General features: G+C 48.3%; 1 long non-coding RNA gene across 2 annotated transcripts in view; it reads left to right on the top strand.

Annotated features, from left to right (window-relative positions):
* LOC135968898 (uncharacterized) overlaps positions 1-24,560 on the top strand; it is a 76,275-nt gene extending 51,715 nt beyond the window's left edge. For both annotated transcript variants that reach the window (XR_010583925.1, XR_010583926.1), the window contains exons 2-3: positions 22,269-22,342; positions 24,055-24,560. This is a non-coding gene — a long non-coding RNA (uncharacterized lncRNA). The remainder of the gene's footprint in view (positions 1-22,268; positions 22,343-24,054) is intronic.
* The last annotated feature ends 189 nt before the right edge of the window (positions 24,561-24,749 follow it).

The raw sequence follows: 24,749 nt of genomic DNA, 5'->3' as shown, positions 1-24,749 counted from the left end.
AAGGAGAGCAAGTGTAAACATGCACCCACAAGGGGGCGTGCATTTACTGTCCTTCAATTAAAAACAATTTTTTTTTTTGAGTTAGCCTCTTGGTCTGGTGTGCAATGGTGCAATCACAGTTCACTGTAACCTCCAACTCCTGAACTCAAGTGATCCTCCGGCCTCAGTCTTCTAAGTAGCTAGGACCACAGGTTCGTGCCACCATACCTGGCTAATTTTATTTTTTAATTTTAATGGTTTTTTTTTTTTTTTTTGAGACAGGGTCTTGCTCTGTCACTCAGACTGGAGTGCAGTGACGTGATCATGGCTCACTGCAGCCTCAACCTCTTGTACTCAAGTGATCCTCCCATCTTAGCCTCCAAAGTAGCTGGGATCACAGGCATGTGCCACCACACCTGGCTAAGTTTTGTATGTTTTTGTAAGACGTGGTCTCACTATGTTGCCTAGGCTGGTCTCCCACTCTGACGCTCAAGAGCTCCACCTGCGGGGGCAATCTTGGCTCACTGCAACCTCCAGCCCCCGGGTTCAAGCAATTCTCCCACCTCAGCCTCCCAAGTAGCTGGGACTAAAGGCGTGTGCCATCACGCCCAGCTAATTTTTGTATTTTTAGTAGAGACAGGGTTTCACCGTGTTGGCCAGGATGGTCTTGATCTCTTAACCTCGTGATCCACCCACCTCGGCCTCCCAAAGTGCTGGGATTACAGGCGTGAGCCGCCACACCCAGCCTAGTCTTTTCTTTTTCTTTTTATTTCTTTCTTTATTTGTTTATTTTGAGACAGAGTCTCGCTCTGTCGCCCAGGCTGGAGTGCAGTGGCATGATCTCGGCTCACTGCAAGCTCCGCCTCCCGGGTTCACACCATTCTCCTGCCTCAGCCTCTCGAGTTGCTGGGACTACCGGCTCCCACCACCACGCCCGGTTAGTGTGTGTGTGTGTGTGTGTGTGTGTGTGTGTGTGTGTGTATTTTTAGTTGAGATAGGGTTTCACCATATTAGCCAGGATGGTCTTGATCTCCTGACCTTGTGATCCATCTGTCTTGGCCTCCCAAAGTACTGGGATTACAGGCGTGAGCCACGGCACCTGGCCAGTCTTTTCTTTTTAAATTATTTTTTAACCTTTTTTTTTGTTTTTTTTTTTTGAGACAGCATCTCACTCTGTTGCCCAGGCTGAAGTTTAGTGGCATGATCATAGCTCCCTGCAGCCTTGAACTCCTGGGCTCAAGGGATCCTCCCACCTCAGCCTCCCGAGTAGCTGGGCCAACAGGTGCATGGCACCACTCCTGGTTAATTTTTAAATATTCTGTAGAGATGGGATCTTCCTATGTTTCCCAGGCTGGGCAACATAATAACATCACATCACATCACATCACATCACATCACATCACATCACATCACATCACATCACATCACAACACAACACAATATAACATAACATAACATATTTTAAAGGGTGTGGGGACTCACACCCGTAATCCCAGCACTTTCCACTTGAGGTGGTAGGATTGCTTGAGCCTAGGAGTTCGAGACTAACCTGGGCAACATAGCGAGCCTCAGCCTCATCTGATCTCCCTTCCTTCTCCTCCCTGGGGTTCACGGCTGGCCACCAGCCTGTCCTGTCATTCCCGTCATCTGCCTGACTCCCTCCTGCACAAAGGTTCAACAGCAGGCCAGCTTCAGGTTCCTGCACCTCTGGCAAAATATCTTGCCTCTTTTTACTTGTCAAAATGATGATGGAATGACCTCAAAGATACATTCACAAAAGCCACCTTCCTATCCCATCACTGAGGCTTCACCAGAGAGCTTGCTGCCCCAGGGCTGCATACAGTCACCCTCGCAGCAGGGTTCTAATTTTGCCTCCCCTGTCACCTGAGAGTGAGATGGAGAGCTCTGGGCAGGTGGACCCCCTCCAGATTAGTTCAGAAAGTCGGCATAACTACAATTGTTTAAAAAAACCCCTATGCAATGTGGATATAATTTTTGCTCCAGACCAGGCACAGTTACTCATGCCTGTAGTCCCAGCACTTTGGGAGGCCAAGGCAGGTGGATCGCTTCAGGCCAGGAGTTCAAGACCAGCCTTGGCAACACGGTAAAACCCTGTCTCTACTAAAAAAATACAAAAAATTAGCCGGGCGTGGCGGCATGCGCCTGTAGTCCCAGCTACTCAGGAGGCTAAGGCAGGACAATTGCTTGAACCTGGGAAGTGGATGCTGCAGTAAGCTGAGAGCACACCAGCCTGGGCAACAAAGCAAGACTCCCTCTCCAAAAAACAAATAATAATAATACAAAAATCAGCCAGGCAGGGTGGCATGTGCCTGTAATCCCAGCTACTTGGGTGGCTGAGGAATGAGAATCGCTTGAACCTGGGAGGCGGAGGCTGCAGTGAGCCGAGATTGCACCATTGCACTCCAGTCTGGGTGACAGAGTGAGACCTTTGTCTCAAAAAAAAAAAAAAAAAAAAAGATCGGGGCAGTGGCTCACACCTGTAATCCCAGCACTTTGGGAGGCCAAGGCAGGCGGATCATTTGAGGTCAGGAGTTCAAGACCAGCCTGGCCAACATGGTGAAACCCCGTCTCTACTAAAAATACAAAAAAAAAAAACTAGCCGGGAGTGGTCAGGCACAGTGGCTCACACCTGTAATTCCAGCACTTTGGGAGGCCAAGGAGGGCGGATCATGAGGTCAGGAGATCAATACCATCCTGGCTAACATGCTGAAACCCCGTTTCTACTGAAAAAAAAAAAAATTAGCCGGGCATAGTGGTGGGCGCTGCAGTCCCAGCTACTCGGGAGGCTGAGGCAGGAGAATGGAGTGAATCCAGGAGGTGGAGCTTGCAGTGAGCCAAGATCGCGCCACTGCACTCCAGCCTAGGTGACAGAGCGAGATTCCATCTTAAAAAAAAAAAAAAAAAAAGGCCGCGTGCGGTGGCTCAAGCCTGTAATCCCAGCACTTTGGGAGGCTGAGGTGGGTGGATCACAAGGTCAGGAGATCGAGACCATCCTGGCTAACACGGTGAAACCCCGTCTCTACTAAAAATACAAAAAACTAGCCGGGCGTGGTGGCAGGCGCCTGTAGTCCCAGCTACTCGGAGGCTGAGGCGGGAGAATGGCATGAACCCGGGAGGTGGAGCTTGCAGTGAGCCGAGATCGGGCCACTGCACTCCAGCCTGGGCCACACAGCGAGACTCCATCTCAAAAAAAAAAAAAAAAAAAATTAGCTGGGAGTGGTGCTGAGGCAGGAGAATCGCTTGAACCTGAGAGGTGGAGGTTGCAGTGAGCCGAGATCATGCCACTGCACTGTAGCCTGGGAGACAGAGCGAGACTCCATCTCAAAAAAAAAAAAAAAAAAAAATTGTTCCAAATACCACCTTTGTGCAAGAAACATCAATCTGAATCTGAATTCCCTTCTGTCAAGTGATTACAGTCATGCAGCACTTAACAATGGTAACACGTTCTGAGAAATAAGTTCTATTTTATCATTGTGTGAACATCACAGACTGTACTTATACAACCCCAGATTGTATAGCCTACTACACGCCTAGGCTACAAACCTGCACAGCATGTTACTGTGCTGAATACTGTAGGCAGTTGTACCACAACAGCTAATATCTGTTCATGTAAACATCTAAACATAGAGAAGGTTCAGTAAAAATACAGTATTATGATCTTATGCGACCACTGTCATATATGCAGTCCACTGTTGATCAAATCGTCATTACCCTGTGCATGACCCTGTTGGGGTCCCCTTCCCTCCCCTGGCTGAGAAACGACCCGGGTCTTGCTTGGAGCAGAGCTTTGGCCTTGTGTCCTTTTTGGCCTATCACTGAGGGTCTGTCACTCTCCACACTCACAAGGCCCTAGAAGGGGCAGCTCAGATAGGACTCAAGGACCTTAGTCAAGACTGATGCCTAATTCTTTTTCTTATTTATTTATTTTTTGAAATGGAATCTCACTCTGTTGCCAGGCTGGAGTGCAAGTGGAGTCTCACTCTGTTGCCAGGCTTACTGCAATCTCCGCCTCCTCGGTTCAAGCAATTCTCCTGCCTCAGCCTCCTGAGTAGCGGGGACTACAGGCATGCACCACCACACCCATCTAATTTTTGTATTTTTAATAGAGATGGGGTTTCACCATATTGGCCAGGATGGTCTCCATCTCCTGACCTCACCATCTGCCTGCCTCAGCCTCCCAAAGTGCTGGGATTATAGGCGTGAGCCACTGCCCCCAGTCAACTGGTGCCTAATTCTTAGGGTTCAGCCTTGCTGGGTACACTTCGTACTCGTTCCCCACTGAGGTCTTGCCACTGTTCTGGATGTGGTGAGGGAGTGGACACTGCTTCAGCTGTGTTGAGCCATGCCACCCACTGTCCACTCCCACTCCTTGTTGTGCCAGTGACATCCCACCAAGAGGAGTTCAAGTGTTTCTCCTCGGCTATCATACTTCTTGATCTTTGCCAATAGTCTGGGGTAGAGGGATTGGCTCATAGCCAAATCTAGTCCACTTCTAGTTTTTGTGCAGCTCCTGAGCTAAGAATGTTGGCTTTTTTTGTTTTGTTTTGTTTTGTTTTGTTTTCTTCGAGACAGGATCTCACTCTGTCACCCAGGCTAGTGTAGTAGTGTGATCACAGCTCACTGCAGACTCAGTCACCTGGGTTCAGGTAATGCTTCCACCTCAGCCTCCCAAGTAGTTGGTTCTACAGGTGTGAGCCACCACACCAGGCTAATTTTTAAAATTTTCTTTTTCTTTTTTTTTTTTTTTTTTTGAGACAGAGTCTCGCTCTGTCGCCCAGGCTGGAGTGCAGTGGCGCGATCTCGGCTCACTGCAAGCTCCGCCTCCTGGGTTCACGCCATTCTCCTGCCTCAGCCTCCCGAGTAGCTGGGACTACAGGCACCCACAACCGCGCCCGGCTAATTTTTTGTATTTTTAGTAGAGACGGGGTTTCACCGTGGTCTCGATCTCCTGACCTTGTGATCCGCCCGCCTCGGCCTCCCAAAGTGCTGGGATTACAGGCGTGAGCCACCGCGCCCGGCTAAAATTTTCAATAGAGATAAGGGTCTTAGGCTGGTCTCTCAAGCAACCCTCCTGCCTCCCAAAGTGCTGGGATTACAGGTGTGAGCCACTGTGCCCAGTCAAGAACTTTTTTTTTTTTGATACAGAGTCTCGCTCTGTCGCCCAGGTTGGAGTGCAGTGCTGCGATCTCTGCTCACTGCAATCTCCGCCTCCCAGGTTCACGCCATTCTCTTGCCTTAGCCTCCCGAGTAGCTGGGACTACAGGCGCCTGCCACCATGCTGGGCTATTTTTTTTGTGTTTTTAGTAGAGATGGGGTTTCACTGTATTAGCCAGGATGGTCTCCATCTCCTGACCTCATGATCCGCCCACCTCAGCCTCCCAAAGTGCTGGGATTACAGGCATAAGCCACGGCGCCCAGTCTTTTTTTTCTTTTTTCCTTTTCTTGAGACGGAGTCTGGCTCTGTCACCACTCCCAACCTCAAATGATCCACCCACCTCAGCCTTTCAGAGTGCTGGAATTACAGGCATGAGCCAACATGCCCACCCCCAAAAGAGTAATTTTAATGCACTTAGCAGCAGTGTGAAGTGGTGAGAGCACCACTCGTGATCTCTGTCCCAGTTATTCAACTCTGCATTTATAGAATCAAAGAAGACATAGAGGATACATAAACGAGTGAGCCTGGCTCTGTTACAATAAAACTTTATTTCTCGCTGTCTAACTGGGTGCGGTGGCTCATGCCTGTAATCCCAGCACTTTGGGAGGCCAAGGTGGGCGGATCACGAGGTCAGAAGATCGAGACCATCCTGGCTAACACAGTGAAACTCCGTCTCTAGTAAAAATACAAAAAAAAAGAAAAGAAAAGAAAAGAAAATTAGCCGGGTGTGGTGGCGGGCACCTGTAGTCCCAGCTCCTTGGGAGGCTGAGGCAGGAGAACGGTGTGCACCCAGGAGGAGGAGCTTGCAGTGAGCTGAGATCGCGCCACTGCACTCCAGCCAGGGCGACAGAGACTCCGTCTCAAAAACAAACAAACAAAAAAACTTTATTTCTGCACACTGAAATTTGAGTTTTAGATAATTCTCACATATCACAAAATATTATTCTGCACATGATTTTTCCTTTGGCCGGGTGCTGTAGCTCACGCCTGTAATCCCAGCACTTTGGGAGGCCGAGGCGGGCGGATCACGAGGTCAGGAGATTGAGACCATCCTGGCTAACACGGTGAAACCCTGTCTCTACTAAAAATACAAAAAATTAGCCAGGTATGGGCCAGGCACGGTGGCTCTCGCCTGTAATCCCAGTAGTTTGGGAGGCTGAGGCAGGCAGATCATGAGGTCAGAAGATTGAGACCATCATGGCTAACACGGTGAAACCCGGTCTCTAATAAAGATACAAAAAATTAGCCAGGCGTGGTGGAGGGCGCCTGTAGTCCCAGCTACTTGGGAGGCTGAGGCAGGAGAAAGGCGTGAACCCGGGAGGCAGAGCTTGCAGTGAGCCAAGATAGCCGGGTATGGTGGCTGGGGCCTGTAGTTGCAGCTACTCAGGACGCTGAGGCAGGAGAATGGCGTGAACTCAGGCGGCAGAGCTTGTAGTGAGCCGAGATCATGCCTCTGCACTCCAGCCTGAGCAACAAACAGAGTGAGACACCATCTCAAAAAAAAAAAAAGAAAAGAAAAAAAAGGTGGAGGATGTTTAAGTAAAATAATTCACTAAAATAATTTAAGACTACTAGACTTCTTTTTTGTTGTTGTCGTCTTGAGATAGTCTTGCTGTTTTGAGATGGTTTTGCCATGTTGGCCAGGCTAGTCTTGGTCTTGAACTCTCAACCTCAAGTGATCTTCCCACCTCAACCTCCCAAAGTGCTGGGATTACAGGTGTGAGACACTGTCTGCTTGGCCGTCTGCTATCCTTTTGGAGAGAACAGTTGGTCAAAAAGTTGAGGACTGGCTGGGCATGGTGGCTCATGCCTGTAATCCCAGCACTTTGAGAGGCTGAGGTGGGAGCATCCAAGCATTGCTTGAGGCCAGGAGTTTGAGAGCAGCCTGAGCAACATATTGAGACACCATTTCCTAAAAAAAAAAAAAAAAAAAAAAAAATTAACCAGGCATGGTGGCGTGAGCCTGTGGTCCCAGCTACTTGGGAGGCTGAGGTAGGGGGATCGTGTGAATGCAGAAGGTCAAGGCTGCAGTGAGCCATGATAGTGCCACTGCACTCCAGCCGGGGTGACAGAACGAGATCCTGTTTTTTTTTTTTTTTTGAGATGGAGTCTCACTTTGTCACCCAAGCTGGAGTGCAGTGGCATGATCTTTCTCGGCTCACTGCAGCCTCTGCCTCCCAGGTTCAAGCAGTTCTCCTGCTTCAGCCTCCTGAGTAGCTGGGATTACAGGCACCCACCACCACACCTGGCTAATTTTTGTAGTTTTAGTAGAGACGGAGTTTCACCATGTTGGCCAGGCTGGTCTTGAACTCCTGAGCTCTTAATCTGCCCGCCTCAGCCTCCCAAAGTGCTGGAATTACAGGCATGAGCCACTACACCAGGCGTTAGAAATCCTGTCTTAAAAAAAAAAAAGGACTGCGAACAGTGACTCATGTCTTTAATCCCAGCACTTTGGGAGGCCAAGGTAGGCAGATCACTTGAGGTCAGGAGTTTGAGACCAGCCTGGCCAACATGGTGAAATCCCGTCTCTACTAAAAATACAAAAATTAGCCAGGCCTGGTGGTGGGCACCTGTAATCCCAGCTACTTGGGAGGCTGGGGCAGGAGAACTGCTTGAACCTGGGAGATGAAGGTTGCATAGAGCCGAGATTGTACCATTGGAGTTTGTGCCATTGCACTCCAGCCTGGGCAACAGAAGGAGACTCCATCTTAAGGTCTGGAAGTAGATAGTGGCGATGGGTGTACAACATTATGAATGTACTTAATGCTACTGACATATGCTTAAAAATGGTTAAATGGTAAGTTTTGTTTTGTTTTGTTTTGTTTTTGAGACGGAGTCTTGCTCTGTCGCCCAGGCTAGAGTGCAGTGGTGCAATCTCGGCTCACTGCAAGCTCCGCCTCCCGGGTTCACGCCATTCTCCCGCCTCAGCCTCCCGAGTAGCTGGGACTACAGGCGCCCGCCAACACAGCCGGCTAATTTTTTGTATTTTTAGTAGAGACGCGGTTTCAGCGTGTTAGCCAGGACGGTCGCGGTTTCAACGTGTTAGCCAGGACCGTCTCGGTCTCCTGACCTCATGATCCACCCGCCTCGGACTCGCAAAGTGCTGGGATTACAGGCGTGAGCCACCGCGCCCGGCCCTGTTATGTTTTTTAAAACCACAGTTTAAAAAAACTACTTTAAAGAAAGAAGAAGTGGCTGAACCCCATATCCCTTCCTCAACTCAATCCAAATGGTGCTGCCCTTCTCCCATACCAGCAGATGATAGAGAAGAGAGTGTCTCTAGACTGGGGAACACCAGGCAGTTAAGAGTCAAATTATCATCTGAAAAGCAGAATGATTACAGATAAGTTTATATACTGAATATGTAAGCCCCACGCTTCTTCTTTAGGAAGGATCTAGAATGCTTACAGCCAGAGTATACCTGCAGGCAGGAGACTGGCAGAGACCTCAAGAGAAAATAATAAACACATTGACATTGACATCAAACAGAGTGGGAAAGGAGGTTCTAAAGGAAATGACCACTCAGATTATACAACACTGAAACTGTGGACAAGCCCCACTCAATGCCTCCTACTGCCAATCAGTTTTCTAGGGCCTGACTCTTCTGTATAAGGAGACAACCAATAATCAGCAGCTATCAGAGAAATGAAAGTAACGTGGTAAGCGGAGATGAAAGCAACAATAACAAATCAGAGGAAATGTGCATTCTGCATTAATATTCTCAGAGATATTAGAGAAGACATTACATCCATAAAGCAAGAACAGCATGCCTCAGGAAAAAAAGGGGGGAAGAAAAGAAATTCCAGAAAGCAATGTTAAAGCTCTTGAAAAATGAAACTTATGATAGCAGAAGTGAGAAACTCAATATAAGGGTTGGAAATAGAGTTGAAGAAATCTCCAGGAAGTAGAGCAAAATGACAGTAATGGAAAATGTAAAGTAAAAGGGACCAGGTGCCGTGCTCACGCCTGTAATCCCAGCACTTTGGGAGGCCGAGGTGAGAGGATTACTTGAGGTCAGGAGTTCGAGACCAGCCTGGTCAACATGGTGAAACCCCGTCTCTACTAAAAATACAAAAATTAGCTAGATGTGGTGGTGCACATCTGTAATCTCAGCTACTCAGGAGGCTGAGGTGGGAGAATCGCTTGAACGCAGGAGGCGGAGGTTGCAGTGAGCCAAGATTGCGCCACTGCACTCCAGCCTGGGTGATGGAGCAAGACTTCATCTCAAAAGAAAAAAAAAAGGCCGGGCGCGGTGGCTCAAGCCTGTAATCCCAGCACTTTGGGAGGCCAAGACGGGCGGATCACGAGGTCAGGAGATCGAGACCATCCTGGCTAACACGGTGAAACCTCGTCTCTACTAAAAAAATACAAAAAACTAGCCAGGCGAGGTGGCGGGCGCCTGTAGTCCCAGCTACTGGGGAGGCTGAAGCATGAGAATGGCGTGAACCTGGGAGGCGGAGCTTGCAGTGAGCTGAGATCCGGCCACTACACTCCAGCTTGGGCGACAGAGCAAGACTCCGTCTCAAAAAAAAAAAAAAAAAGAAAAAAGAAAAAAGAGAGAGAATTTCCTATAACTGAGGTACTGTGTGTGTGTTTTCCAGATTGTAATGGACTGTCCCAGGATGGCTAGCTGTCACAGAGCAAAGGATCTCAAACCTTTTGGTCTCATAACCTCTTTTCACTCTTCAGTATTTTTTAGGATTCTAAAGAATTTTGTTCATGTTGGTTATATCTATTATGAAAGGAAAATAAAATCTTGGGACCCCAAACTCATTATGTCAAAGGGAAAGTTAAGCTTGGGAACCACAAAAACTGCCTTCCTTTCCCAAACAGACAGCTGTAATTTCACAGGCTTAGTTATGTAAAATGTAGATCTACTAAGCCCGAGACAATGCATAATTGACTCCCCCAATCCCTTTTCACATATAAAATGTAGAGTCACCGAGCTGCTAATCAGAGCCTCACAACAATGTCACCACTTGCCGCCCTGCCTACCCTCCTGCCCGCTTTTTTCCCCTTTCCTCCCTCCCCTCCTGCCGCCTCTTTCCTCTTTGGAAAAAGCACAGGACACAGATCATACTGTAACTTGTGTCTCTTTTTCCCTGGGTGTGTCTTCAACCTTGGCAAGATAAACCTCTAAATCGACTGAGATGCCTCAATCACTTTTTGGTTCACACCATTAATATCTACCATGTGAGAAATTAAAACAGAGAAAATGTTTACACATTTATTAATTAATTTATTTGAAATAATATCGTAAAACCATTACATGTTAACACAACTTTTTTTTTTTTGAGAAGGTGTTTCGCTCCGTTTCCCAGGCTGGAGTGCAGTGGTGCGATCTCGGCTCACTGCGACGTGTACCTCCCAGGTACAAGCAATTCTTCTGCTTCAGCCTCTCAAGTAGCTGGGATTATAGGCGCGTGCCACCACGCCCAGCTAATTTTTGTATTGTGAGTAGAGATGGGGTTTCACTATGTTGGTCAGTCTGGTCTCAAACTCCTGATCTCAAGTGATCCTCCCATCTCAGTCTCCCAGTGTTGAGATTACAGGCATGAGCCACTGTGCCCAGCAAACACAACATATTTTTAATGAAAAATAACTACATTTTTCCAAACCAAAACGAAGGTGAAAACAGTGGTATTGTTTTGTATTTTTTGCAAATCTCTTCAATGTCTGGTTTAATATTCTGGTTTAATTCCCATATCTGCTTCTACACTCAACCTGTTTCAACATCACATATCACAAACAGCTAGGCGCAGTGGCTCACACCTATAATCCCAGCACTTGGGAGGTCAAGACGGGAGGATCACTTGAGGCCAGGAGTTGGAAGACCAGTCTGGGCAGCATAAACAAGACCCCTCTGTCTCTATAAAAACAAAACAAAAAATCACATGTCACGTATCCTCTGGAAAATCCCACTGCACACTCATGAAAGACAAATAATATCTTTTTTTTTGTTTTTTTTTTGGAGATGGTATCTTGCTCCATCACCCAGGCTGGAGTGCAGTGGTGAGATTTCAGCTCACTGCAACCTCTACCTCCTGGGTTCAAGCGATTCTCCTGCCTCAGCCTCCCCAGTAGCTGGGGTTACAGGCATGTATCACCCAGGTAATTTTTGTATTTTTAGTAAAGATTAGGTTTCACCATGTTGGCCAGGCTGGTCTCAAACTCCTGACCTCATGATCCGTTTGCCTCGGCCTCCCAAAGTGCTGAGATTACAGGTGTGAGCCACCACGCCCAGCTGACAAATAACGTCTTAATATTGCTGTGAACCTAGTGTAGACTTTATGGATACTTTGAAAGGATCGCACTTTGGAAACCACAGAGTTAAACAATATTTGCTTCTGCTAATGTTCAAGTCTCATTGGCTTCATGCAATAAAAATGTACTCCAGTGAAGACTGGCCAGCTTCCCATGGAGAGCTGGCTTTTTCCATCATGCTGTAAATTATACCATCTGGAATGTGTGGTTTCCAAGTTTACAGAGAGAGAGGAGAAGGGGGCTGGTGAATCAGGTGGGATGCTTTTAAGGGTAGGGCCTGAGCCAGGCACACTGGCTCATGTCTATAACGTCAGCTATTATGGAGGCTGAGGTGTTTGAGCCCAGGAGGTTGGGGCTGCAGTGAGTCATGATCACAGCACGGCACTCCAGCCTGGGTGACAGAACGAGACTCAGACCCTTGAACAAAAAAAAGACTAGGGCCTAGAGGTGGGCATGTCACTACTGTCCATATTTATTGGCCAGACCTCTGTCACTAGACCTCAGTTTAACTGCAAAGGGCCTGGGAAATGTCATCTTCCTATGTGTCCAGGAAGAGAAGTGGGTGTGGTGAACACTTAGCATCTGCTCCACCCCTGGGGTGATCATGGCACTCACATGATCCTGTGACCGGAAGCCTCCACAGGGTCACTTCATGAACATTTCTCATATTTCTGCAGCATTTTCAAACAGTTGCCCTATTAGTGACAGCAGTTATAACAGGCGACTTTGACTTCAAGCATTTGTACCATTGAAATTAATTTTTCTATTTTAATTATAAAAATAATACATGTTCACACACACAAAGCATCGTTTCAATGATCAGAGGGATAAAAGAGAAAGGTAAACATGACACCCCATAGAACCTCCTTGAACTGTGTCACCACCAGAGAGAAGCATAGTGAACTCTCTCAAAAAGTTTCTTTGCATCTCTAACTTACATCTACATCTATTTTTTGGAATGCAGTTGGGGTCATATTATGCATACTGTTCTATAAATCCGGAAGGAGGGGCATGTAAGTAGACAAGATGATATGCAGAAGCAGATGGAAGGTAGAGTAACTCCTCTGCATCAATTCAGGGCTCCCTCTGGCTGAAAGAAGAAAAAGAAGAGTGTGGCTGGGGATGTGGCCATAGAGCAACGACAGTCAGGCCCAGCCTCCCAGCAGCATGCAGGAGAGGCAGCCAGACCCCCAGATGGACTGCCCAGGCCTCACAGGCAGATAGGGTGTGGACAGCCTCACAAAGATGCCTGGGTCCCCAGCATTGCAGAGGTTTCAGCAAATTGCTGGGCCTAGAGTTGTGACGACCAGGCATGGTGGCCTTCTCAGTGGTCATCTGTGAGCACACATAACCATGGACCAATGCCCCTCCTACTCCCTGTGTGGCATAACCCTGAACAGAGGGAAAGAATAACAAACCTAGTGTCAGGAGTGGAACCCTGCCTGTTTTTGTATAACCCACAAGTCAAGAATCTTTTTCTTCCTTCCTTCCTTCCTTCCCTCCTTCCTTCCTTCCTTCCTTCCTTCCTTCCTTCCTTCCTTCCTTCCTTCCTTCTCTCTCTCTTTCTCGCTTTCTTTCTTTCTTTTCTTTCTTTCAGAGGGAGTCTTGCTGTGTCTCCCACGCTGGAGGGCAGTGGCATGATCTCGGCTCACTGCAATCTCCACCTCCTGGGTTCAAGCAATTCTCCTGCCTCAGTCTCCTGAGTAGCTGGGATTACAGGCACCTGCCACCACACCCGGCTAATTTTTGTATTTTAGTAGAGACAGGGTTTCATTATGTAGGTCAAGCTGGTCTTGAACTCCTGACCTCAAATTATCCATCCACCTCGGCCTCCCAAAGCGCTGGGATTACAGATATGAGCCACTGTTGGGCCGGGCGCGGTGGCTCAAGCCTGTAATCCCAGCACTTTGGGAGGCCGAGACGGGCGGATCACGAGGTCAGGAGATCGAGACCATCCTGGCTAACACGGTGAAACCCCGTCTCTACTAAAAAATACAAAAAACTAGCCGGGCGAGGTGGCGGGCGCCTGTAGTCCCAGCTACACAGGAGGCTGAGGCAGGAGAATGGCGTAAACCCGGGAGGCGGAGCTTGCAGTGAGCTGAGATCCGGCCACTGCGCTCCAGCCCCGGCGACAGAGCGAGACTCCGTCTCAAAAAAAAAAAAAAAAAAAAAAAGATATGAGCCACTGCGCCCGGCCTTATTTATTTATTTACTTATTTATTTATTTATTTATTGAGACAGGGTTTCATTCCGTCATGCAGGCTGAGTGCAGTAGTGGGATCACAGCTCACTGCAGCCTCAACCTCCTGGGCTCAAGTAATCCTCCAGCCTCAGCCTCCCGAGGAGCTTTTTTTTTTTTTAAACCTACTAAGAATCACTGAAGTTTTTCTGAAGTTTTTATATTTCTCTCCCTCTCCCTCCATCTCTCTCTTTCTCTATCTCTCCTTCCAAGACATGGTCTCTCTTGTCCAGGCTGGAGTGTAGTGAGCTCCTGGGCTCAAACGATTCTCCTGCCTCAGCCTCCCAAAAGGTAGGGACTACAGGTGCACACCACCACACTCAGCTAATTAAAACATTTTTTTGTAGAGATAGGGTCTCCTGATGTTGCCCAGACTGCGTCCCTAACTCTTGGGCTTAAGTCATCTGCCTGCCTTGGCCTCCCAAAGGGCCAGGATTACAGGCGTGAACCACCACGAAAAAAAAATCAAATGGAGACTATTTTGTGACACATTAAAGTTATCTAAAATTCTAATTTCAGTGTGCAGACATGGAGTTTTATTGAAACATAGCCAGGTTCATCTGTTACATGGTGCCTGTGTCTGCTTTTGGGCTCCAACAGCAGAGTCGAGTTGTTGGAACAGAGATCGTAAGTGGTGCTCTGTCACTTTGCTTTGCAGCTCAGTGCACTATAAATTGCAGTTTTGGGCTGGGCGTGGTGGCTCACACCTGTAATCCCAGCACTTTGGGAGGCCAAAGCAGATGAATCACCTGAGGTCAGGAGTTTGAGACCAACCTGGCCAGCATGGTGAAACCCTGTCTCTACTAAAAATACAAAAATTAGTTGGGCGTGGTGGCGGGGGCCTGTAATTCCAGCTATTTGGGAGGCTGAGGCAGGAGAATCGCTTGAACCCGGGAGGCAGAGGTTGCAGTGAGCTGAGATCGCGCCATTGCACTACAGCCTGGGCAACAGAGTGAGACTCTGTCTCAAAATAAATAAATAAATTTCAGTTTTGCAGTTACAACTTGATCGTTTTGTTGTTGTTGTTGTTGTTGTTGTTTGAGATGGAATTTCGCTCTGTTGCCCAGGCTGGAGTGCAGTGGTATGATCTCAGCTCACTGCAACCTTCACCTCCCATGTTCAAGCCATTCTCCTGCCTCAGCCTCCCAAGTAGCTGGGATTTCAGGTGTGTGCCATCATGCCCAGCTAATTTTTGTATTTTTAGTAGAGACGAGGTTTCGCCATGTTGGCCAGGCTGGTCTCAAACTCCTGACCTCAAGTGATCCACCAGCGTTGGCCTCCCAAAATGCTGGGATTACAGGCATGAGTTACTGCACTTGGCCACAACTTGATAAGTTTGAGGGCCAACTGTATCATCATACAGTGACAATTTATATTATATTATTTTACTTTATTTTATTTTTGAGACAGAGTCTTACTCTGTCCCCCAGGCTGGAGTACAGTGGCGCAATCTCGGCTCACTGCAGCCTCTGCCTCCTGGGTTCAAGCAATTTTTGTGCCTCAGCCTCTGAATAGCTGGGATTACAGGCACGTGCCACCATGGTCGGCTAATTTTTGTATTTTTAGTAGAGATGTGGTCTTGCCATGTTGGCCAGGCTGGTCTTGAACTCCTGACCTCAGGTGATTCGCCTGCCTCAGCCTCCCAAAGTGCTGGGATTACAGATGTGTGTCGTTGCACCTGGCCTATTTTATTCTATTACCAGTGCATACCTATCATGTGAAAAGAAGAAAGTAAGCCGGGCACGGTGGCTCACGCCTGTAATCCCAGCACTTTGGGAGGCCGAGGTGGGTAGATCACCTGAAGTCAGGAGTTGGATGCCAGCCTGACCCACATGGTGAAATCCCGTCTCTATTAAAAATACAGAAATTGGCTGGGCATGTTGGCAGGCACCTGTAATCCCAGCTACTCAGGAGGCTAGGGCAGAAGAATCACTTGAACCCGAGAGGCAGAGGTTGCGATGAGCTGAGATTGTGCCATTGCACTCCAGCCTGGGCAACAACAGCAATACTCTGTCTCAAAATAAATAAATAAATAAAAAAGAGAGAAAAGGGAGAAAGAAGAGTCAGTCATTGTACTGGGGACATGCCTTATGCTGGAGCCTAGAGATCTTAGGGCTTTTCTGACTTTCCAAGGATGGGACTCAGTGTGGCTATATATATATATTTATTTATTTATTTATATATATTTATATATATATATTTATATATATATATTTATATATATTTATATATATATTTATATATATTTATATATATATTTATAAGGGTTTCACCACCATGTTGGCCAGGCTGGTCTCCAACTACTGACCTCAAGTGATCTGCCCGCCTTGGCCTCCCAAAGTGCTGGGATTATAGGCATGAGCCACTGCGCCTGGCCCCTTCTTTTTTTCTTGCCTTTCCTCATCAGGCTGCACCCCAGGGCCGAGACCTACAACCTCCCTCTGGGTCAATATCTAGGGTGCCATGCCCAGTGATAGTATATGTCCCTCCTGTCTATGACATGCCTGATCGGGGTCCACCTCATGTCCCATTCTCTCTCATACTCCATTATCAGAAGAATGAAGTGCCAGGGAATAGGCAGCAGGTGGTCTAGTGCCTCATCACCCTGTGATATCCACGGATCTGCTGTAACCTCAGCCTTCAGTTGGGGGTTGAGCATGGGGTGATGAGGGTACATTCATAGTCCACAAAGCAGAATCGTACCCTAAAGTGGTGACTCAGCTTGGCCCCGATCAGGCCAGCAGCATCTGGGCTATGCAGTATTTGGTGGAACCAGTGATTTCTATGTCATGTGTCTGCTGCCAAGGGGATAAGGGGAGGGAGGATCAGGCAAGGGCCTGAGGCCAACTCTGCCTCCGCTCCACGTGCTGGCCCAGAATAGACCCTGCCCCTGGTCTGATGCTCTTCCTCCATCCCCAGGGTCCTTAGGCAAGGGGGGAAAATGAGCAGGTCCGGGTTGGGGAGAGAGTCGGGCTCCAGTGCTCCTGACACCTGCTCCCCAGCTGAGAAAAGTAGACTTTTTGTGAAATGAGAATATCATCAGCTTGGTTGTCAGGTTTAGATTTGCCAAGAATAGGAGGCTGAGGCCTTGTTCCTTCTTGTCTGCACCCCCTCTCCTCTGTCCTAGGCCTTTGGATCACTACTGAGGAAGGCTTCCCAAGCCCATCCCCAGAAAGAACTGAGCTTGGCCAGGCGCAGTGGCTCATGCCTGTAATCCCAGCACTTTGAAAGGCTGATGCAGAAGGATTGCTTGAGCCCAGGAGTTCAAGAGCCTGGGCAACATAGCAAGACCCTGTCGTTAAATTAAAAAAAATTAAAAATCAGGCCGGGCGCGGTGGCTCAAGCCTGTAATCCCAGCACTTTGGGAGGCCAAGGTGGGCGGATCACAAGGTCAGGAGATCGAGACCATCCTGGCTAACACCGTGAAACCCCGTCTCTACTAAAAAAAAAAAATACAAAAAACTAGCCGGGCGTGGTGGCAGGCACCTGTAGTCCCAGCTACTTGGGAGGCTGAGGCAGGAGAATGGCGTGAACCCGGGGGGGCAGAGCTTGCAGTGAGCCGAGATAGTGCCACTGCACTCCAGCCTGGGGCACAGAGCAAGACTCTGTCTCAAAAAAAAAAAAATTAAAAATTAAAAATAAAAAAAGTATATATATATATAAAAATCAGGCCCTTGCCTGATCCCCCTGCCCCACCTTATTCCCTTGGCAACAGACACATGACAAAAAATAAATGTAATCCCAGCACTTTGGGAGGCTAAGGCAGGTGGATCACCTGAGATCAGGAGTTTGAGACCAGCCTGACCAACACGGTGAAACCCCGTCTGTACTAAAAATACAAAATTAGCTGGACATGGTGGTGCGTGCCTGTAATCCCAGCTACTCAGGAGGCTGAGGCAGGAGAATCGCTTGAATCCGGGAGGCGGAGGTTGCAGTGAGCCGAGATCGTGCCATTGCACTCCAGCCTGGGCAACAAGAGCAAAACTCCGTCTCAAAAACAAAAAACAAAAAGAAAGAAGGAGAGAGAGAAAAAAAGAGAAAGAGAAAGAAGGAGGAAGAGAGAGAGAGAAAGAAAATAAATAAAGAACTGAGCTGGGTGTAAGCCACTGTCTTCAACCTTTGCAGTACTGCAGGCTCCCTGACAGAAGTTCTGAGCTGGGACTGTAGACACAATGTGTCTTGTCTTACCACTATAGAGTAAGGTGACAAAAGCAGGAGGACCTGGGACTTGGTGTATTTGGGGCCTCCCTGGGTTGGTCACAGCTCTTTCCAGCTCATTCTTCTTGTAGGCCACCCTGAATTTGCCAGACTCTGGCCTATGGTGAGGAAGCCATCCTGTGTGCTGGCACCCACACGCCAGTTCCTTGGGAGTCAGTTTTCTGACCCCTGATGTTATGTCCCAGCTGGAATCTGAGGACAGGGCTGCTCAGTTGGGTTCTCAGGAGCCTGGTGAAGATATCAGGTCCAATGGGGCCTATGACCTTGAACTCCATTTTTTCAGGGCTGTCAATATCAGGAGGAGCATAGGTTGTCATTGGGTGAAGTTGCCCAAGATGGTTGCCTAGAAGGAGTTTAGGGGGTTGGATCCTGGGGTCCAGGCCACACATGGAGGCTGCAGAGAGTAGAACTTGGGAAGCCAGTGCTGGAAAGGTGGGGGACTCCAGAGGGAGGAGGGAGGGGTGCTCCAGAAAAGGTGATGGGTTGGAGTAATCCATAGGAATCCCTGGGGTGTCCACATAAGTGTCATCTCCTGGCATGGGCAAGTGGTGAGTGGCATTCGGACCCAGGACCCCTCCCTGACTTTGGTTCACCCTGCAAGTAAGGCTGTGGGCTGACCTGTGGCCAGGTGGTCTCAGCTGGACCACGAGGGCTGTGTGCTTAGAAGGCCCCAGTAACAGTGACAAAATCCACTCAGGACATGCTGAAGGTGATAAGGTGATGGCTGGGCTCACAGAAAAAGAGGTGGGGGCCTTCCTGGGCTGGGAAGGCTGAGTCGTCTCCTAGTGGGTATCTCTGAGGAGTGGACCAGACCACAGGAGACCCAAAAGATCCAAATTATTTGTGTTCAATCCCCAGCCTTCACATCAACCCTGCTCCCTCCACCCCAAGGTTCCTAGTAGGCCCTAAGTATCTGTACCAGGCCCTGGCATGCAGTAGGTGCTCAGGACATATTTCAAAATAAAGGAATGAGTTATGCCTGCTCACTGGGTTCCAATGACCACCACCTATTTGGTGTTCCCGGAGCTGAGTGTCAGGCTGCTTATTCTTCTGCCTCTAACATCCCCAGCAGCCCTTCCCCGAAACTCATTGGCTGCAGGCCTCAGCCATCATCTGGTACCAGAAAGGCCTTGGGCTTTGGAGTTAGAAACGGTGGGTTAGGGCAGAGATTCTCAAAGCTCAGTCCCATCAGAGCCACCTGAAGGGTTTGTTAAAACTGTAGTAGCTGGCTGGGTGCAGTGGCTCACGTCTGTAATCCCAGCACTTTGGGAGGCCAAGGTAGGCAGATCACAAGGTCAGGAGTTCGAGACCAGCCTGGCCAATATAGTGAAAGCTCGTCTCTACTGAAAAACACAAAAATTAGCTGGGTGTGGTGGCACGTGCCTGTAGTTCCAGCTACTCAGGAGGCTGAGGCAGGAGAATCACTGGACCCTGGGAGGTGGAGGTTGCAGTGAGCCGAGATGGAGCCACTGCACTCCAGCCTGGGCGACAGAGTGAGACTCCGTCTCGAAACAAACAAACAAACAAACTCTAGCAGCTGAGCCCTACCCAGGAGTTTCTGATTCATTATGTTGGGGCAGAGCCAGACTTACATGCTCCCAAGTTCCTAACTTATGCTGATGCTATTGGTGTGGGTGCCAAATTTTGGGGGATGAACATGTTTAGACACACCTGGAACAGACTCTTGGTGTCCACAGCTGGTATCTGCCTCTGATGTGCCTGAGGCTTTCTGAGCTCACTCTACAAGTTGGTCAGAAGTGCCAGGAATTAACTCTTCCCCAACAACCCTCCAAGGGACTGAGAGGGGGTTGCTGTATATCTACTCACCTTCCTCCTGCCTCGGGTGGAACTTCTCTGAGACATGCATTCTGCACTGCAGCCCAGAGTTCCCCATCCACATCCCGGGGGGACCAGGCATCCCCAGTGGAACCCTGCTTATGACCCACTTTATAGTGGCTGTCTTCCCTCCCTGTATTTTTGTAACTTGTTCTTTGTATCCTCTTTTATTTACTTATTTATTTTTGAGACAGGGTCTTGCTCTGTCGCCCAGACTGAGTGCAGTGGCATGCTCATGGCTTACTGCAGTCTTGACCTCCTAGGCTCAAGCAATCCTCCCACCCCAGTCTCCCTAATAGCTGGGACTGCAGGTGTGTGCCACTATGCCAGGCTATTTTTTTTTTATTTTTTATTTTTGAGACAGACTCTCGCTCTGTCACCTAGGCTGGGTGCAGTGGCATGATCTCGGCTCTCTGCAACCTCTGCCTCCCAGGTGCAAGCGATCCTCCTGCCTCAGCCTCCCAAGTAGCTGGGATTACAGGTGCACACCACAATGCCTGGTTAATCTTTGTATTTTCAGTAGAAATGGGGTTTCATTCACCATTTTGGCCAAGCTGATCTCAAACTCCTGACCTCAAGTGATCCAGCCATCTCGACCTCCCAGAGTGCTGGGATTACAGGCCTGAGCCACTGCGCCCAGCCTAAGTTTTGTATTTTTTATAGACAGGATTTCCCCATGTTGCCCAGGCTGGTTTCGAACTCCTGGGCTCAGGTAATCTGTAAGCCTGGTCTCCCAAAGTGTTGGGATTACAGGCGTGAGCCACCATGCCTGGCTTGTATCCTCTTATAAACTTCCTATGCTACAATGTTTGTCTCAAGGTTTTCTAAAGTGGGAACTCAAACTAAGACAATGTCTCTGCCTCTTGTTTGTCTATGACTATGGTCAGTTCACTCCACTGCACTTGATCTTAACCAAAAGGCCGGGAAATGACAGGTTCGTGCCATTGTTCTGGGCCTCCATTCATTCTTCTGTGAAGTGGAGAGAAGTCCACCAACATTCTCATTGACTTGCAGTAACAGCACAATGGGTGTGAGCATTGTAGAGCAGGGACTCACTGGGGCTCTGGGATTATGGAGGAGGAAACTCATTTCTTTTTTTTTTTGATGGAGTTTCGCTCTTGTCACCCAGGCTGGAGTGCAATGGTGTGATCTCAGCTCACTGCAAGCTCTGCCTCCTGAGTTCAAGCGAGTCTCCTGCCTTAGCCTCTCAAGTAGCTGTGATTCCAAGCACATGCCACCACGCCTGGCTAATTTTTGTATTTTTAGTAGAGACGGGGCTTCACCATGTTGGCCAGGCTCGTCTCAAACTCCTGACCTTGAGTGATCTGCCAGCCTTGGCCTCCCAAACTGCTGGGATTACAGGTGTGAGCCACCGCACCTGGCCTAATAACATTTTTTATTGGGAAAATTTACATAACCTAAAATTCACCATTTTAACCATTTTAAAGGGTACAGTACAATGGCTTTTTGTATATTCACAATGTTATGCAACCATCACCACTACCTATTTGGAAAACATTTGACATTTTTAGTTGTTGCAACTAAAGAGGTATGGTGCTCCTGACACCTAGTGGGCGGAGACCAGAACTGCTGTTAAACATCCCACCAGAAAGAATTACCTGGGCGTGGGGTTGCTGGTAATCCCAACACTTTGGGAGGCAGGGGTGGGAGAATCACTTGAGCCCAAGAGTTCAAGAGCAGCCTGGGCAAAAAAGTGAGACTCCATCTTTACAAAAAATACAAAAAATTAGCCGGGCGTGGCAACGTGGGCCCGTGGTCCCAGCTACTCGGGAAGCTGAGCTGGGAGGATCGCTTGAGCCTGGGAAGGGGAGGTTGCAGTGAGCCATGATTGCATCACTGCACACCAGCCTGGGTAACATAGCAAGATCCTGCCTCAAAAAAAAAAAAAAAAAAAAAAAATAGAAAGAAAGAAAAAGAAAAAAAGAATAGTCTGCACCAAAATGTTAACAGCAGAGGTTGAGAAGCTTGCTGTACACAATGAGAACACCATCACCACACCAACAGTAATTCAGCAGTATCAACCTGACTTGTTCCAAGAATGCCGTTTTACCATGTTCTTTTTTTGTGTTTTTTTGTTTGTTTGTTTTGTTTTTTGTTTTTTTGAGACGGAATTTCGCTCTTGTTGCCCAGGCTGGAGTGCAATGGCGCGATCTCGGCTCACCGCAATCTCTGCCTCCCGGGTTCAAGCAATTCTCCTGCCTCAGCCTCCCGAGTAGCTGGGATTACAGGCATATGCCACCACATCCAGCTAATTTTGTATTTTTGGTAGAGATGGGATTTCTCCATGTTGATCAGGCTGGTCTCAAACTCCCGACCTCAGGTGATCCGCCCACCTCAGCCTCCCAAAGTGCTGGGATTACAGGCGTAAGCCATCACGCCCAGCCCATTTTAGCATTCTTATTTTAGTCCAGGAGCCAAACAAGTTTCATGTATTGGATTTAGTTATGTCTCTCTATTGTCTTTTAATATAGAAGAGTATATCATCTGCCCCACACTCAGCCTGTTTGTTTTTCATGTCTTTGATTTTCTTTTTAGGAGTTCAGGCCAGGCCAGTTTTCTAGTATCATATTCTGGATTTACCTGATTGCTTCTTCAAGATTGGATCCATGGTAAATACTTTTGTCAAGAATACTACATTGGTGATTTTTGCATCACATCAGGAGGCCCATAGTATACGATTGCTGTGCTCTTTACAATGTTGAAACTAGAAGATAGCATAGTTCAGAAGACAGAATCCGGTGCAGCCTCCCCTCCCCTTCTCCTCCAAGTATGGTGTCCAGGAAGCTATTGTAGTTGGTCTACCCTTTCTGAAAAGTAGTGAGCTGGGTGAGGTAGTACATGCCTGTAGTCTCAGCTATTCAGGAGGCTGAGGTAGGAATATTACTTGAACCAGGGAGTTCAAGGCTGCTGTGTTATGCGCACCAGCCTGGGCTACACAGTGAGTTTCGATCTCAAAAAAAAAAAAAAAAAAAAGTAAAAAACAGTGAAAAAGTCAGGGTAGCCTGAGGCAGATAACACTCAGCCAGCAGGAAGTCTTCAGACCCTCCTCTCTCCTCCTTTTTTTTTTTTTTTTTTTTGAGATGGTGTCTTGCTCTGTCACCCAGGCTGGAGTGCAGTGGTGTAATCTTGGCTTACTGCAACCTCTGCCTCCTGGATTCAAGCAATTCTCCTGCCTCGGCCTCCTGAATAGCTGGGACTATAGGCGTGTGACACCAGCTGGCTAATTATTTTGTATTTTTAGTAGAGACAGGGTTTCACCATGTTGGCCAGGCTGTTCTCGAACTCCTGACCTCAAGCCATCTGCCTACCTTGGCTTCCTGAAGTGCTGAGATTACAGGTGTGAGCCACTGCACCCAGCCCTCTCTTCTCTTTATTACAGCAGTAAGAAACCTCACCTTTGGGCCGGGCACGGTCAGGAGGTCCTAATCATGAGATCAGGGGTTCGAGGCCAGCCTGACCAACATGGTGAAACGCCGTCTCTACTAAAAATACAAAAAAAATTTAGCCAGGCATGGTGGTGTGCATCTGGAATCCCAGCTACTCAGGAGGCTGAGGCAGGAGGATCGCTTGAACCCAGGAGGTAGAGGTTGCAGTAAGCTGAGATTGCACCACTGTACTCCAGCCTGGGCAACAGAGGGAGACTCCATCTCAAAAAAAGAAAAAAAAAAGGCCTCACCTTCAAAGATGGTTCCCTTTGCCAACACCAGGGAGTAGGCTCCAGCCTGGGTTGCTGAGAGGGCATGGGAGGATTCCTGGGACTTCTTCAGCTGTTACTTGGTTCCCAGGGAGAAAAAAATGAGGACAGAAGTGAGCAGAATCCCTTGAGACTAGAACCAGGAAGCTAAGGGTGTGAGACAGTGGGGGTTGGGAGCTGTGCTGCTGGAAACTGCAGGGCCTGTAGGATTCCTGTCATGAACAATTCTGCAAAAACCACACTTAAGTTACCCCCTATCTTCCTTCTCTTTAGAAAGTAATTTCCTCGGCCGGGCGCGGTGGCTCAAGCCTGTAATCCCAGCACTTTGGGAGGCCGAGACGGGCGGATCACGAGGTCAGAAGATCGAGACCATCCTGGTTAACACGGTGAAACCTCGTCTCTACTAAAAAAAATACAAAAAACTAGCCGGGCGAGGTGGCGGGCGCCTGTAGTCCCAGCTACTCGGGAGGCTGAGGCAGGAGAATGGCGTAAACCCAGGAGGCGGAGCTTGCAGTGAGCTGAGATCCGGCCACTGCACTCCAGCCTGGGCGACAGAGCGAGACTCCGTCTCAAAAAAAAAAAAAAAAAAAAGAAAGAAAGTAATTTCCTCCTCTCTCCACCTTTTAGGAACCCCGCCTATAGACCATCTTCTCCAGGAAACCTAGCAGTGCTGCAGGAGGAAGGATCTCTTCACTTCTGGTCTCAAGGCACTTCAGGCTGGAACCACCATGAAGGCCGAAATTCTATCCAGTTACCCTGGAAGTGGGAAACCAACAACCTGCATGGCATTTTCTGAAGCTAGACATGTAAACATCATTTAAAAGTTCTGTTTTCTTGACTAACGCCTGTAATCCCAGCACTTTGGGAGGCCAAGGTGGGCAGATCATGAGGTCAGAAGATCGAGACCATCCTGGCTAACACAGTGAAACCCTGTCTCTATTAAAAATACAAAAAATTAGCTGGGCATGGTGGCAGACACCTGTAGTTCCAGCTACTTGGGAGGCTGAGGCAGGAGAATGGCGTGAACCTGGGAGGCAGAGCTTGCAGTGAGCCGAGATTGTGCCACTGCACTCCAGCCTGGGCGACAGAGTGAGACTCCATCTCGAAAAAATAAATAAATAAATAAAAAGTTCTGTTTTCTCTCTTCTTTAAAAATCTGAAGCTCTTAGCTGGTGTGGTGGCACATGCCTGTAATCCCAGCTACTCAGGAGGCTGAGGCAGGAGAATTGCTTGAACCCAGGAGGCAGAGGTTGCAGTGAGCCAAGATTGCGCCACTGTACTCCAGCCTGGGCGACAGAGCGAGATTCCATCTTAAAAAAAAG

This window comes from Macaca fascicularis, chromosome 20, assembly GCF_037993035.2.
Source record: "Macaca fascicularis isolate 582-1 chromosome 20, T2T-MFA8v1.1".
Lineage (NCBI taxonomy): Eukaryota > Metazoa > Chordata > Mammalia > Primates > Cercopithecidae > Macaca > Macaca fascicularis.
This window is presented reverse-complemented; position numbering and strand designations above follow the sequence as displayed.